Source organism: Camelina sativa, chromosome 19 (assembly GCF_030686135.1).
Source record: "Camelina sativa cultivar CO46 ecotype springtype chromosome 19, ASM3068613v1".
Classification (NCBI taxonomy): domain Eukaryota; kingdom Viridiplantae; phylum Streptophyta; class Magnoliopsida; order Brassicales; family Brassicaceae; genus Camelina; species Camelina sativa.
In genome coordinates, this window is record NC_141898.1 from 26,037,685 (window position 1) to 26,053,585 (window position 15,901).

General features: G+C 35.9%; 1 non-coding gene across 1 annotated transcript; it reads left to right on the top strand.

Annotated features, from left to right (window-relative positions):
• The first annotated feature begins 10,570 nt into the window (after nt 1-10,570).
• Nucleotides 10,571-10,677, top strand: LOC147921043 (small nucleolar RNA R71). The gene has a single exon (XR_015591951.1). It is a non-coding gene; the product is annotated as a small nucleolar RNA R71 (small nucleolar RNA).
• The last annotated feature ends 5,224 nt before the right edge of the window (nt 10,678-15,901 follow it).

Here is a 15,901-nt window from a genome sequence, read left to right on the forward strand (position 1 = left end):
AAGAGGTTTGAAAACGCAGAAACTTCTTTTCTTTTTAAAGTATTGCCATGATCATCCAAACCATAATCCATATGCTTAGCAGATAAATCCAAATCAAACCACCATGTACTTCTCCGTTGACATTCATAGCATCCCAAGTTCAAACCAAATTCCACTATTTCCTCCATTAAGCCTTCATCGGTGGGTCTCATCAATTTGATCAATGTCAATAACCTTCTAGACTCATTCCCGTACTATACCATAACAAGCAAGATATAACTTTTTACAACATGTGGTATTCTTCCACTCCCCCAGACTTATTCTATTCTTATCCTTCTTTGAGCTTTGCTTTGCTGTTTTTTTTAACAGACTTCCTTTTTTTTTTTTTTTAATCAAAGGTGTAGGCGAATAATGGGGTCATCGGTAATTTACCTACCCCTCGCTTCCAAGATTTGTGTGATCATTTGACTCAAGAGTAGAATAATGGGGTCACAAGTAATTTACCTACCCCTCTAAACTGATCAAAATCATCTCATCTTTTATTCTCTTATTTTTTTTTTTCTAAAAAAAGCTCTCAGGAGTAATCTTTTCAACTTAAATAAGGGAGAGGAATACCATTTTTTTTTTTTTTGAAATCGTACTTGTCAGGTATGAACAAGGAGTCAAACTCTATGAACATCAATCTTCTTGATGAGTTAAAAAGAAAAGTGCAGAAATTACCTCAGGCTTTTATGGATTCTATTGAAAATTCGGATGTCTCTGTTTTACTGGTCAGCCATTGGATTTTTCATTAGTCGGATTTGTGGATTCAATCTGCAACATTAATCAACCAAGGCAATACTCTAAAAAGAAAAATCATAGTTTCCAAAATAAAATAAAAAATTTGACTCATATAAAAACAAAAATACGGTTTTGACACACTAAAAACCAAAACTATGTTAGTAGTTAGTACTAACCTCCCCCAGACTTAAACGACACAGTCCCCAGTGTTATCAAGCAAGGGAAAGGAAAAGAAACAAAAATGTGTTGAAAAAGTTAAAAGAAAAGATGAACTGTTCTCGGGTTACCCATCGGTGTCGACCGACACCATTACAGTGTCGATCGACACCCTCGGCGAATGGTGAATTCTTGGCCGAAACTCCTTGTTAGTTGCAGTTAGCTGTGTTCATGTGTTGTTGGATCAATCCTTTGATGATTATGCTGTGAAGAAACATTCAAACACAAACACAGGTTAAAAGCAACATGATAGATATATAGTTCATAATTTCAAACAAAATTCAAACAAAAACTGACTCAATGCAAAAAAAAAATGACTCAAAAGGAAAAGAAAAACCTAGAAGTGGGTTGCCTCCCCCTAAGCGCTTGTTTTCAGTCATTAGCTTGACTGTTCTGAACCTCAGGCATCCGGTGGATTAGAACGTGGCATTGAATGCTTCTGAGAAGAATGTCTCATCATCCAAGATGGTGTATAAGCTTTAGGCGCATGAGGTCTGCAAAGGATGTGAGGAACAGGACCAAGGCGGGATTTAGGGATGGGTTTGCTTCTCTTATGTCTTGCAAAATCATCAACAGAAGAAACAAGTGCTCTACGATAATCTCATGGCTTGGTCAACTGCAAAACAGTTTTTGTATCTTTGAAATTCTTATTGATGATAGGAGGGGGTTTGGGTAAAGAAGATGCATACCTTTGCCTTACCTGAGGACTCTGGAGTGTGGAGTGGGGGGCTTTCTGTTTGGGAACAGCTTTATGATTTGGAGCATCAGTTTTGGATAAGATCTGTCTCGGATGTGGAGGGGTGTCGACCGATGCTGATAGGGGGTCGGTCGACACTGAGCTTGTTGCTTGTGTATTTGCTTCTTTGCAGCTTATCTCAGCAATCTTCTCAACAGAAAATGTCTGTCCATCAATGGTAGGAGCTCTCCTCAGCTTATGCATCTCAAAGGTCACACTTAAACCATCCACATTCAGTGTTATGTGTCCCTTCTGCACATCTATGATGGCACCAGCTGTAGCCAAGAAAGATCTTCCTAAGATGAGAGGGTCTTTAGGCTCTTTATCGTACTTCAGCACCACAAAGTCAGTGGGAATCATGAAGTTTCCAACCTTAATTGGAATATCCTCTAAGACACCTTCAGGAATTCTATGAGATCTATCACTTAAGATAAGAGATAATCTAGTTGGCTTGAATTCTGCCATCCCAAGTTTCATAGCAACAGAATGTGGCATCAAGTTAATACTAGAGCCTAGATCACAAAGTGAGTGAGCAAACCGTTCTGTAGAGATAAAACAATCTAGTACAAAGCTTCCAGGGTCTAGTAATATCTCTGCAGTCCTACACTGAATCATTGCACTCACTTTCTTAGATACAACCACCTCTTGCTTTTTCTCTTTCTTTTTCTGTGGAGGCTGGTTCAAAATAATTGCACTGACGTCCTTAGTAAGCAGTGCTCCTTCTTCAGGGCTCAAACCATTGGACACCATTCTCTTCACATACCGCTTAAGTCTAGGAGAAAACTTGACTGCATCAACTAAAGGTATCTCAATCATTACCTTATCCATCATTGCCTTGCATCTAGCTTCCTCAAGCTCCTGCTTGGACCTTCTTGGCTTAGGAAAATGAATCTTCGGTTGGTACACCCTTTCAGCAGCTGGAACCTGAGATTTTGCAGTTTCGGGTTCTGTCTGAGAGGGGTGTCGATTGACACCATCGTCTGAAGTCGAATTCTCCGTCGTTTGCTCACCTTGTTCTGCATAAGAAATTTCACCCTCATCTTCACCTCTCACTGATATGGCATTACAAGAATGTTTGGGATTTGACTCAGTTCTCCCAGGGAGAAATCCCTCTTGCCTTTTGACGGATCCAGCTGTTTGTGCAACCTGACTTTCCAGCTTCTTTACATGAATATTCAAAGCTTCAAATTTCCCATTAAGTTCAGTGTAGACATTGTCAAGCTTCCCATTGAAAGTCACTGTCATATGCTCTTGACCTTGCAAAAGCTGCTCAAGCATAGCTTCCATCTTACTACTTTCAGCTGTTTTCGGAGGAGGGGACTGATATGAGTTATTGCCATAATTCCTTGTGTACCCAGTGCCCTGTTGCTGCTGCTGATACTCTGGCTTGGAAGTGTAGCCTAAAAAGTTTCCACTGTAAGGTCTGTTGCTTTGCTGATTACCAAATCTTTGTCCCTGATACCCAGCTCCATACACATAGTTGACATTCTCCTCTGTATTCTCTGGCTCTAGCTCAAATGTCTCAACCTCAGCAGCAAATTGGACTGACTTTTTACCCACAAGTAGATTATGCACTGAATCTAGCTTAGCATTGACTGAAGCTAGCTGGTTTGAATCAAATCCTCCATGCAATCTCTTCCTTTCAGCATCAGCTCTCTTAGTACTATTGCTGGAGGCCAAATTCTCAATCAAAGCTTCAGCATCTTCTGGAAATCTTGTTTTGAAATTCCCATGGCTAGCAGCATCTAAAGCCAACTGATACTCCCAGTCACATCCTCTAAAAAAGATACTTAGCAATTGAACCCTTGAGAATCCATGGTGTGGGCAATCCCTCTGATAAGCTTTAAATCTCACCCAAGCTGCTTTGAAAGCTTCATTTGGTCTTTTCTTGAAAGAGGATAGCTTTACTCTCAACTCATCTGACATGGCATCATCATAGAAGTAATTAAGGAAGGCCACCTTGATGTCACGCCAATTCGTCAAAGATCCAGCTGGCAACTGCTTCAACCACTGAGATGCCTCTCCTGCAAGTGAGTAAGGAAAGAGTTTGCAGTAGATGTAATCCTCAGTTACTCCATTAGCCTTTATATTGGTCACAAGATCCTCAAAATGCTCAATGTGGTCCAAAGGCTTCTCATTGGGCAGGTTAGAGAAAGGTCTCTGCCCAACCAGTTGAAAATAATCAGGCTTCAACTCAAAATCATTCCTCTGGAATGGGGGAGGAACAATAGCAGACCGGTTCTCATACACAAGATCAGCCCGATTGTAGTCAACAATGGTTCTGACCAAGTCTCGGTTGTGCTCCTGTCTTCGAACCGGGTTATTAACGTGGTTTGCAGCTCGACGTCCGTCTGCGGGAAGGGGGTGTCGATCGACACCATCGGCCTGTTCGTCTCCGATAATGATTTCAGCAATTACGTTTCCCTCAGCGTCAATCTTTTGGCCCTGCTCATTGCGCAAGTGGCCCTCTTGATCTCTCAAAGCACCGTCCTCATCACGAATCAAAATGATTGTGTTAACCATCTTCAATGATTTGGCTGCTTTTCGGTTTTCACGCTCAAATTTTCCCAACTCTTGGTTTGAAAGCTTCACTGTAGGACCAGTCTTGTTGCTCCTTGTGTTAGGCTTATTAGGCATGTACATGAAACACACAAGAGAAGAGAAGCAAAAGCATGTTAGTAGAAAATAAAAAGAAAATTTTAGAAGAAATTAAAAACTCATAGATCAAAGAGTCCCCGGCAACGGCGCCAAAATTTGATATGCTCAAATTAAACCCTAGAGCTACTCTCTCAAATTAAGAGATCACTGCAGTACTTAGGGGTCGAACTCCACAAAGACTCAAGACTACACAATAAATTATAGAGTTTTGTTATTACGCTAAACAAGTTAATTTAATTATTAAAAAGCAATGCAAAATATTTAAATAGAAGTGTTGTGAATTTAGAAATCAAAAGGTAAGGCCTAGGGAATTTCTCAGAAAATTATGAAATATCAAATCAATAAATTAATTAGGATTCAAACAATTAAAAATCTGATCTAGAACTCTAAACTCTTTTGTAAAATAAATCAGTTCTCACTGCAAAAATTATCTAAATTTGAAACTAGTAAATCCAAATCTCTTTGTAAAAATTCTAGGTTAAAAATCAGCTTTAAGAACAGATTTAGATTGTTCACAAAATTACTAAATCAAATCTCTTTGCAAGAAGTAATTTTGCTCATCAAAAGGTTTTATCAGGAAAATCAATTATATTCTCATATCAATTTATTTTCCTAGGTTATTAATTCTAGATGGCCAATCAAGGATTAATATGAAGAACAATCTATGATGAAGATCTAGATAGATAATGAATCCTAAATAAACAGATCTAATAAATCATAAAATCCCTGTGAAAAACCCTGAACCTAACAAGCAAACTACTCAGACATGTTCAATGAAACACAAATCATCATTCTGAATAATAAGCAATTGAAATTAAAAGAGTAAAGAGGGAGTTTATGAATTCTTCTCTCAAAGCAGTTCAAATCTCTCTCTCCCAAAAGCTCTCAAAATCTCACAGGGTTGCAGAAAATAAAACTTGCTAGAATCAAACTTAAGGGTTTCTAAAACCTAAAAATACTATATATATGTCCTAAAACACGTCAGGGACTTGTGCTGCAATTATGGAAAACTTCGGGCAACTTTGTAAAACTTCCAAATTTGAAGACTTTTCTCGACTAAACATGGGTGTCGACCGATGCTCATGTGGTGTCGGTCGATGCTCTTCGTATAATCAGACTCCAAATTGATTTCCTCCGGTTAAATGCTCCAGAATCATCCAAATTGCTCCATTTCGCTCCATCCGTGCCAAAATCCTAGAAAACATGTTAAGACTCTAAAACATGCTAGAAAACAAATCAAAAGACTCAAAAAACACACTTATATCATGGTTAAAAACCGTAAAAATCATGATATATCACGCATCTTTTGGTTAGTCCATTCGCCTTTCCACTTTTCTAAATCGTTTTATAAATATTGGTAACATAAATTTATTTGTATTATTGCACATAGATGTTTTTGGCTGTATAATTGATGTCAAGCATAAACCATATGATGGGAGTTGATAAGCTCAAATTAATCCATGGAGCTACTCTCTCAAACAAGAGATCACTGTAGTACTTAGGGGTCGAATTCCTCAGAGTTTTATGAATTACACTAAATAACACAATGGATTATAGAGTTTTATGAATTACACTAAATAAGATAATTTGAATTAAAAAGGCAATGCAAAATATTAAATTAAACTGTTGTGAAATCAGAAAATCAAAAGGTTAAGCCTAGAGAATTTCTCAGGAAATTATGAAATATTAAATCAGATAAATTAATTAAGGTTCAAGCAATTAAAAATCAATCTCGAACTCTAAACTATTGGTAAAATAAACCAGTTCTCACTGCAACTATTATCTAGATTTAAAACCAGAAAATCCAAATCTCTTTGTAAAATTCTAAGTTAAAAATCAGCTTTAAGAACATGTTTAGATAAGTTCACAAAATTATTAATTCAAATCTCTTTGTAAGAAATAATTTTGCTCATCAATGGTTTAATCAGGAAAACAATTATATTCTCATATCAATTTATTTGCCTATAATAACAATTCTAGGTATCAATCAAGAATTATTGTGAAGAACAACCAAAGATAAAGATCATAAAAGATTAAGAACCCTAAAAATCTCAGATATAATAAATCATAAAAACCCTATGAAAAACCCTAAACCTAACAAACAAATTACTCAGACATGATTAATGAACAACAAATCATAATTTCTGAATAATAAGCAATAGATATCAAAAAGTAACAAGGGAGTTTAGAAATTCTTCTCTCTACAAAGGAGTTCAGATCTCTCTCCCAAAAGCTCTCAATATCTCTAAAAAACTGCTAGAAAATAACTTCCAGAATAAAACTTAAGGGTTTACAAAACCCAAAAACACTATAAATATGTCCTAAAACACGTCCAGGGGGCTTATGTTGCAAATATGGAAAACTTTGGCTGAATTTGTAAAACTTCCAAAACTTGGTTTCTCTCGCAGACAAAACAGGGTGTCGACCGACACCAAGGTGGTGTCGATCGACACCATCACTCTTCATCGATTCTAAGTTCGTTTCTTAAGGATTAATGCTCCAAAATGTCCAAATTGCTCCATTTCACTCCATCAATGCCAAAATTCTAGAAAACTTGTAAAGACTCAAAAACATCCTAGAAAACAAATCAAAAGACTCTAAAAGACTCCTTATATCATGGTTAAAAACCACAAAAACCATGATATATCAACTCCCCCAGACTTAGCATTTGCTTGCCCTCAAGCAAAACATAAGCTTAGACCTGTGAAAGAGGTTTGAAAACTGGGAACTCACTCAAATGCTTTATGATTCTTATTCGCACTCTTCATTTACCTGACTCAAGAACTTACTTCTTATACTTAACCATGATAAGCATCAACATTCCTTACTCAAATCCCACAATCCTTTGGAATCTCTGAAATCTCTATTGTCATCTCATTATATAAATTAAAGCAAGTACATGTGAGTTCTTACTTTGGTGTATCTATCAGTGGCATATGGACTCTTTTCAGGCCAAGACATTCTTCATACATCTCCTTTCCTCTCCCTTTTCTCACTTCAGAGGAGTTGATTTCTCCCAATTTTTTTTTTTTTTTTTTTAAGCAAAGGTGTAAGCGAATACTGGGGTCATCGGTAATTTACCTACCCCTCGCTTCCAAGCTGTGTGTGATCATTTGACTCAAGAATAGAATAATGAGGTCATAGGTAATTTACCTACCTCTCTAAACTGATCAAAATCATCTCATCTTTTATTCTCTTTTTTTTCTTTTTTTTTCTTAAGTACTGAAGGGAAGAGAGAGGGGAGACATACTTTGAAAAATTGCACAGTCTTGTATGGCCCGAAGAAGAAGTCTAGTCCACTGATTTCCAACCCCAAAGTAAGAGATTAAGTCCGGTTAAAATCCTGATAAAAGTTGAGACAACGTTAGATCAATCAGATATCCATTTAATAAGGGCTTTCGGGATTGTTGATAAGGTTCAAAGTCTTTCTAAGCTTCAGTTCTGAGATCAAACATAAACAAATAATCATTAGAGTGTTAGCCAAATAAGAGAAATCATTAATCAAGATCATAATTCCCAAAGACAAAAAGAAAAATTTTGAAAAATTTGACTCAAACTTTATGGTTTTGACTGACACAACTGAAACTCAAAAACAAAAACCTAGTTAGTAGACAACCTCCCCCAGACTTATACAACACTGTCCCCAGTGTTTTCAAGTAAGAGGAAATAAAAAAGAAACAAAAAATTGTATTGAAAATTGTAATGAAAAGATGAACTGTTCTCGGGTTACCAGCTGGTGTCGACCGATACCATTTCAGTGTCGATCGACACTCATCATGAATGGTGGTTTGTTGGCCGAAACTCCTTGTTAGTTGCAGATAGTTGTGTTGATGGATCAATCCTTGGATGATTATTCTGTTAAGAAGCACTCAAACACAAGTTAAAAGCAACATGATAGATAAACAATTCATAATTTCAAACAAAAACTGACTCAAATCAAAAATGAAAATGACTCATAAGGTAAAGAAAAACCTAGAAGCGGGTTGCCTTCCACTAAGCGCTTGTTTTCAGTCATTAGCTTGACTGCGTTAAAGCTCAGGCACCGGGTGGAGCGGAACATGGAATAAATGCTTCCGAGATAATGTCCTCTTCATCCAAGAGGGTGTATAAGCTTGAGGTGCATGAGGTCTGCCAAGGATGTGAGGAACATGACCAGGGCGGGATTTAGGGCCGGGTTTGCTTCTTTTATGTCCTGCAAAATCATCAACAGAAGAAACAAGCGCTTTACGATAATCTCGTGGCTTGGTTAACTGCAAAACAGTTTTTGTATATTTGAAGTTCTTATTGATGATAGGAGAGGGTTTGGGTGAAGAAGATGCATACCTTTGCCTTACCTGAGGACTCTGGGGTGTGGAGTGGTGACTTTTCTGTTTTAGAACAGTTTTCTGACTTGGAGCATCAGTTGTGGACAAAGTCAGTCTCGGATGTAGAGGAGTGTCGACTGATGCTTCTTTGGTGTTGGTCGACACTGAGCCTGATGCTCATGTATTTGCTTCTTTGCAGCTTATCTCAGCAATCTTCTTAACAGAAAATGTCTGTCCATCAATGGTAGGAGCTCTCCTCAACTTATCCATCTCAAAGTTCATAACCAAACCTTCCACATTTAGTGTTATGTTTCCCTCCTGCACATCTGTGATAGCACCAGCTGTAGCCAAGAAAGATCTTCCTATGATGAGAGGATCATTAGGCTCTTTATCATACTTCAGCACCACAAAGTCAGTGGGAATCATGAAGTTTCCAACCTTAATTGGGATATCCTCTAAAAAACTTTCAGGAATTCTTCGGGAGCGATCAGCCAAGATAAGAGAAATCTGAGTTGGCTTGAATTCTGTCATCCCAAGTCTCAAAGCAACAGAATGTGGCATCAGATTAATACTAGAGCCAAGATCACAAAGTGAGTGAGAAAACCTTCCTGATGAGATTGAGCAATCAAGTACAAAGCTTCCAGGATCTGGTAACTTCTTTGCAGTCCTACACTGAATTGCTGCACTCACTTTCTCAGAGACTACCACTTCTTGTTTCCTCTCTTTCCTCCTTTGAACACGCTGGATCAACAGAATTGCACTAACATCCTTAGTTAGCAAAGCTCCTTCCTCAGGGCTCAAACCATTGGATACCATTCTCTTCACATACTGCTTAAGTGGTGGTGAAAGCTTTATTGCATCAATCAAAGGCATCTCTATCATCACCTTATCCATCATAGCCTTGCATCTAGCTTCCTCCATCTCCTGCTTGGACTTTCTTGGCTTAGGAAAAGGAATCTTCGGTTTGTACACCCTCTCAGCAGCTGGAACCTGAGATTTTGCAGTTTCGGGTTCTGTGTGAGAGGGGTGTCGACCGACACCCAGGTGGTGTCGATCGACACCATCATCTGAACCCGAGAATTTGGTCGATTTTTCTCCCTGTTCTACAGAAAAAATTGCACTAGCATCTTCATCTCTCACTGATATGGCATTGCAAGCATGCTTGGGGTTTGATTCAGTTCTTCTAGGAAGAAAACCCTCTTGCCTTTTAACAGACCCAACAGTCTGTGCCACTTGACTCTCCAATTGCTTAACATGTACATTCATTGCATCAATCCTTCCAGTAAGCTCTGTGTAGACATTATCAATCTTCCCATTGAATGTCACTGTCATATTCTCTTGTCCCTGAAGAAGCTGATCAAGCATGGCCTTTATTCTACTCTTAGAAGGAGTTTGTGGAGGTGGAGACTGATAGGAAGAGTTCCCATAAGTCCTTGTGAAGTTGTTCCCTTGTTGCTGCTTCTGAAAATCAGGCTTAGGAGTGTAGCCCAAAGAGTTCCCACTGTAAGGCTTGTTGCTTTGCTGATTACCGAATCTCTGACCCTGATTCCCATATACAAAGTTGACATCTGCTTCTTCATTCCCAGTCTCAGGTTGTGGTTCAAATGATTCAACTTCAGCAGCAAAGTGAACTGATTTCTTACCAACCAGGAGATTGTGAACTGAATCAAGCTTAGCATTAACAGAAGCTAGCTGGTTTGAATCAAATCCTCCATGCAATCTCTTCCTTTCAATATATGCTCTCTTAGTGCTATTGATGGAAGCCAAATTCTCAATCAAAGCTTCAGCATCTTCTGGAAATACTGTCTTGAAGTTTCCATGGCTTGCAGCATCCAAAGCTAGCTGATATTCCCAGTCAATTCCTCTGAAAAAGATACTCAACAGCTGCACCCTTGAAAAACCATGGTGTGGACAGTCCCTCTGATAGGCCTTGAATCTCACCCAAGCTGCCTTGAAAGCTTCATCTGGTCTTTGCTTGAAAGAGGACAGCTTGACTCTCAGCTCATCAGACATTGCATCATCATAGAAATAGTTGAGGAAGGCCACCTTGACGTCATGCCAATTTGTCAATGATCCAGCTGGTAACTACTTCAACCACTGAGATGCCTCTCCTGCAAGTTAGTAAGGGAAGAGCTTGCAGAAGATGTAATCCTCAGTCACTCCATTAGCCTTGATACTGGTCACAAGATCCTCAAAATGCTCAATGTGGTCCAAAGGCTTCTCATTGGGCAGGTTAGAGAAAGGTCTCTGCCCAACTAGTTGAAAGTATGCAGGTTTCAACTCAATCATTCCTCTGGAATGGAGGAGGAACAATAGCAGACTGGTTCTCATACACAAGATCAGCCCGGTTGTAGTCAGCAATGGTCCTGATCAAGTCTCGGTTGTTCTCCTGTCTTCGAATCGGATTATTAACGTGGTTTGCAGCTCCATGTCCGTCTGCAGGAAGGGGGTGTCGATCGATACCTTGTTGGTGTCGACGACACCATTGACAATAGCAGCTTGTTCGTCGCCAACAGCAGCTTCAACAAGCACATTGCCTTCTGCATCAAGCTTTTGGCCCTGCTCATTGCGCAAGTGGCCATCTTGATCCCTCAAAGCACCATCCTCATCACGCATCAGAATGACTGTGTTAACCATCTTCAAGGATTTGGCTGCTTTTCGGTTTTCACGCTCTAATTTTCCCAACTCTTGGTTTGTAAGCTTCACAGTAGGACCAGTCTTGTTGCTCCTTGTGTTAGGCTTATTAGGCATGTACTTGAAACACACAAGAGAAGAGAAACAAAAGCGTGTTAGTAGAAAATAAAAAGAAAAATTTAGACAAAATTAAAAACTCGAATCTAATGGTAGATCAAAGAGTCCCCGACAACGGCGCCAAAATTTGATAAGCTCAAATTAATCCCTGGAGCTACTCTCTCAAACAAGATATCACTGTAGTACTTAGGGGTCGAATTCCTCAAAGACCCAAGATCAAACACAATGGATTATAGAGTTTTATGAATTACACTAAATAAGATAATTTGAATTAAAAAGGCAATGCAAAATATTAAATTAAACTGTTGTGAAATCAGAAAATCAAAAGGTTAAGCCTAGAGAATTTCTCAGGAAATTATGAAATATTAAATCAGATAAATTAATTAAGGTTCAAGCAAATAAAAATCAATCTCGAACTCTAAACTATTGGTAAAATAAACCAGTTCTCACTGCAACTATTATCTAGATTTAAAACCAGAAAATCCAAATCTCTTTGTAAAATTCTAAGTTAAAAATCAGCTTTAAGAACATGTTTAGATAAGTTCACAAAATTATTAATTCAAATCTCTTTGTAAGAAATAGTTTTGCTCATCAATGGTTTAATCAGGAAAACAATTATATTCTCATATCAATTTATTTGCCTATGATAACAATTCTAGGTATCAATCAAGAATTATTGTGAAGAACAACCAAAGATAAAGATCATAAAAGATTAAGAACCCTAAAAATCTCAGATATAATAAATCATAAAAACCCTATGAAAAACTCTAAACCTAACAAGCAAATTACTCAGACATGATTAATGAACAACAAATCATAATTTCTGAATAATAAGCAATAGATATCAAAAAGTAACAAGGGAGTTTAGAAATTCTTCTCTCTACAAAGGAGTTCAGATCTCTCTCCCAAAAGCTCTCAATATCTCTCAAAAACTGCTAGAAAATAACTTCCATAATAAAACTTAAGGGTTTACAAACCCAAAAACACTATAAATATGTCCTAAAACACGTTCAGGGACTTATGTTGCAAATATAGAAAACTTTGGCTGAATTTGTAAAACTTCCAAAACTTGGCTTCTCTCGCAGACAAAACAGGGTGTCGACCGACACCAAGGTAGTGTCAATCGACACCATCACTGTTCATCGATTCCAAGTTCGTTTCTTCAGGATTAATGCTCCAAAATGTCCAAATTGCTCCATTTCGCTCCATCCATGCCAAAATCCTAGAAAACCTGTAAAAACTCAAAAACATCCTAGAAAACAAATCAAAAGACTCTAAAAGACTCCTTATATCATGTTTAAAAACCACAAAAACAATGATATATCAGGAGTGCCAACGGTTATGAGGAAGTAGTCTTTACTCTCCTCAATGGGAGGTACTAAATTTTGTTTCTACTTCTTAGCATGTGTTGTTTCATTTTCAAGAGTTCTTTTTGAATATTACTCCATCAATTAGAATCACTGTATTCAGATAAGAATCAAAATAACTTTTGTTTTTATGCTAAATCTAGGAATGACACACTCAAGTATTGTGCAAAAAGAACTTATGCTGAGTATGTCATGTATCATTGGAGATCAAAAGGATGTCATCTTACATACCAATCTGAGCCAGTGTTTTGTGTTTTACGTTTTTGGAATGTTGGTGGTATTGAAGGTATGTTACAGTCTTAGACTTTATCGTATAAAAATCTCTTAACCAATTTAATAGAATATTTGGTTTGGTAGGTGAACCATGCATTGTCAATTGCAATGGTTCATCAAGGATCTCCCTAAAACCAAACATTGTTGGTTTGGAAAATCACAAAACCAAGTAAGTTTAAAACGCTAAAATTTATATGCATCAATTGGCTTAATACACATATCTTACATTCTTCGTATTTGCAGCTCTGAATTCGCGGCCTGGTATTACATAAGGAATCTGATGGGACATCAAAATGAAGCCGTAGGAACAATTGCATAAGAAGATCAAGGATAAAGGATTTCTTTAACGTGTAACCTATGAGTGTCGTTGTCAAACACTCTTTTTTTGGTTTTTTTGTACTTGGTAATTAACGTCTATGGTGAACCTATTATTTTTGGTATCTTCTTTAAACAAGACTGCATAACTTGCTGAAACCATTCAGTGATAAACAATCATGTACCGCATTTATAAGATGACTTGATTATCGAGTAACATTATAACTATAATTTAGTACCATTCATCATCTCTATCTATACGGAAAGTTGTTATCATGCATTCTATCTTATCCGCTCTAACAGCATTATACTGTATGTTCACAAGAATACAGAAAAAATCTATTAGCATGTGATACAATTGTAAGATAACAAATCTGATGGAATAACCCATATACAAACAAATCAACATTTTGGTTCTTACTCAATTGTCATGTCATTACTTTATAAAAATTGACAAACAGTTTGATACAGTCATAGATTTTTTTAAATAAGATATCCCTACTATTAAAATTGTCATGAAATTTTAGAAATCCAGAAAATATACTCTAATAATATTAAGAATATTCTCGACCAGCTCTGCAATGTATACATGTGAATTCAAAAAAACAAATTAATTATTTTTAAAAATAACTTTACCTTAAAAAATGATAGATTTGACAAGTCAAAAAATTTTCAACTAATATCATTATACAAAAATTTTATGCATGTAAAACGAAACAGAATCAATTCAGTTCTTTTCCAATTGCTGATTTGTCCTTATCTATTAACTAGATTATTATTTTTATTAAAAATAATATAATTCATAATGATACCAATTAATATATATTGGAGAATCTGTAAAAATCTTAGAACTATTTATTAGGGAATCTGTAAACCCAATATAATTCCAATAATATAATTCAGCAACGATACCAAATAATATGAGTTTTTTTTTATATTCGTGGTTATGTACATGGTTACAAAAGTTCAAAATATTGTTTATCGTATTTTATATATTCGTTGTTATGTATATGTCAATCCAAAAAATATATTCGTTAAGATTATGATATTATAAAATCATTTAAACAATATTAAACAAATTTTGATACAAAAATTTCACTTTCCTTTTTTCACATACGACGATATATACAATGTATATATGAAAATCTTGACTAAATATATTTACTTAAAAATTTATTGTAATATTACAAATATCCCAACTTTCATAGCATTTTAGAATTTTAAAATACAAAACCTGTAAACAGAATCTCATAGCTAAACCTGTTAAAAAAATCAACATTATTGCAATCATATAATTCATTACAATACAAATTTTTTTATGTTACGTTTATAATATTACAACTATCATCGAATGGAAGAAGACCTATGTAGATTAATCATTGTATATAGTAGATAGAACTTTTACTAACCAGATTCTTTATAGTGATAAAGTGATCCACGGGAAAAGTTATAATTATTACTTATAAGAATCATAACAGTCAATTGAAATAATGATGAAGTCGTCGACTTCAAACAGCTGCAATTTGGCAGGTGTCTATAAAAAAAGAGACATCTGGTTAGTTGTTATTTTCCCTTCTCTTTGCATAATTCTTCTTCTATCTCTGTAATTTTAAAATTTATTTGATTTGTTTACAAATCTTTTAGCATTTTATATGTTTTCTTTATATTCTTTTTGATTTTGTTTTTTAGAAAATACTACAATTCAGAAAAACAATTGACCATTTCTTATGGAGTAGTTTATACATATACACAATATAAAAAACTTTGATAATTAATTAAATATTTAAATTTAAACCAATGCATGGTGGTCTACAAGGCCAATAAAATTTTTTTTACACACTTCCAAAGTGTTTTGCTTTGATTCTCTAAATTTTTAACATTCCAATAACAAAGTGACAGAACTTTTAGAGGCCACTCCCATCAAACATGTATTTTCGTTATTTTAAAAACATATATCAGTTTTGTATCCAACGCTTTTATACTCTTACCACTCACCTTTCATCTTCTTTCTTCTATTCAGCAAATAGAACAAAAAAATTATAAACCATCATGGTTGCATACATAGAGGATTTGAATCCGACAAAGAAGAGATTGAGTATTGCAGTGAAAATACTTCGGTTGTGGACATCCCATATAATATTTGGACAAGCCATCTATAAATGTTTGGTTTTGGTGGATGAGAAAGTAATTTAAATTTATACTTTTTTGTTATGCATGTTAAAGTTTTATTTAATTATATTTATATCAGTTGTGTTTTCATTTTTTTATAAAAGGTAAAAGAATCGATGCTAAAGTCCAAAGTGGAGTTTACTTCAATTAATTCAGAGACACATTGCAACAAGGACAGTGGTTTCTTTTTTATAGGTTTAAAGTTATGGAAAGCCATCTATAAATGTTTGATTTTAGTGGCTGAGAAGGTAATTTAAATTTATACTTTTTTGTTATGCATGTTAAGGTTTTATTTAATTATATTTATATCAGTTGTGTTTTCATTTTTTTATAAAGGGTAAAAGAATCGATGC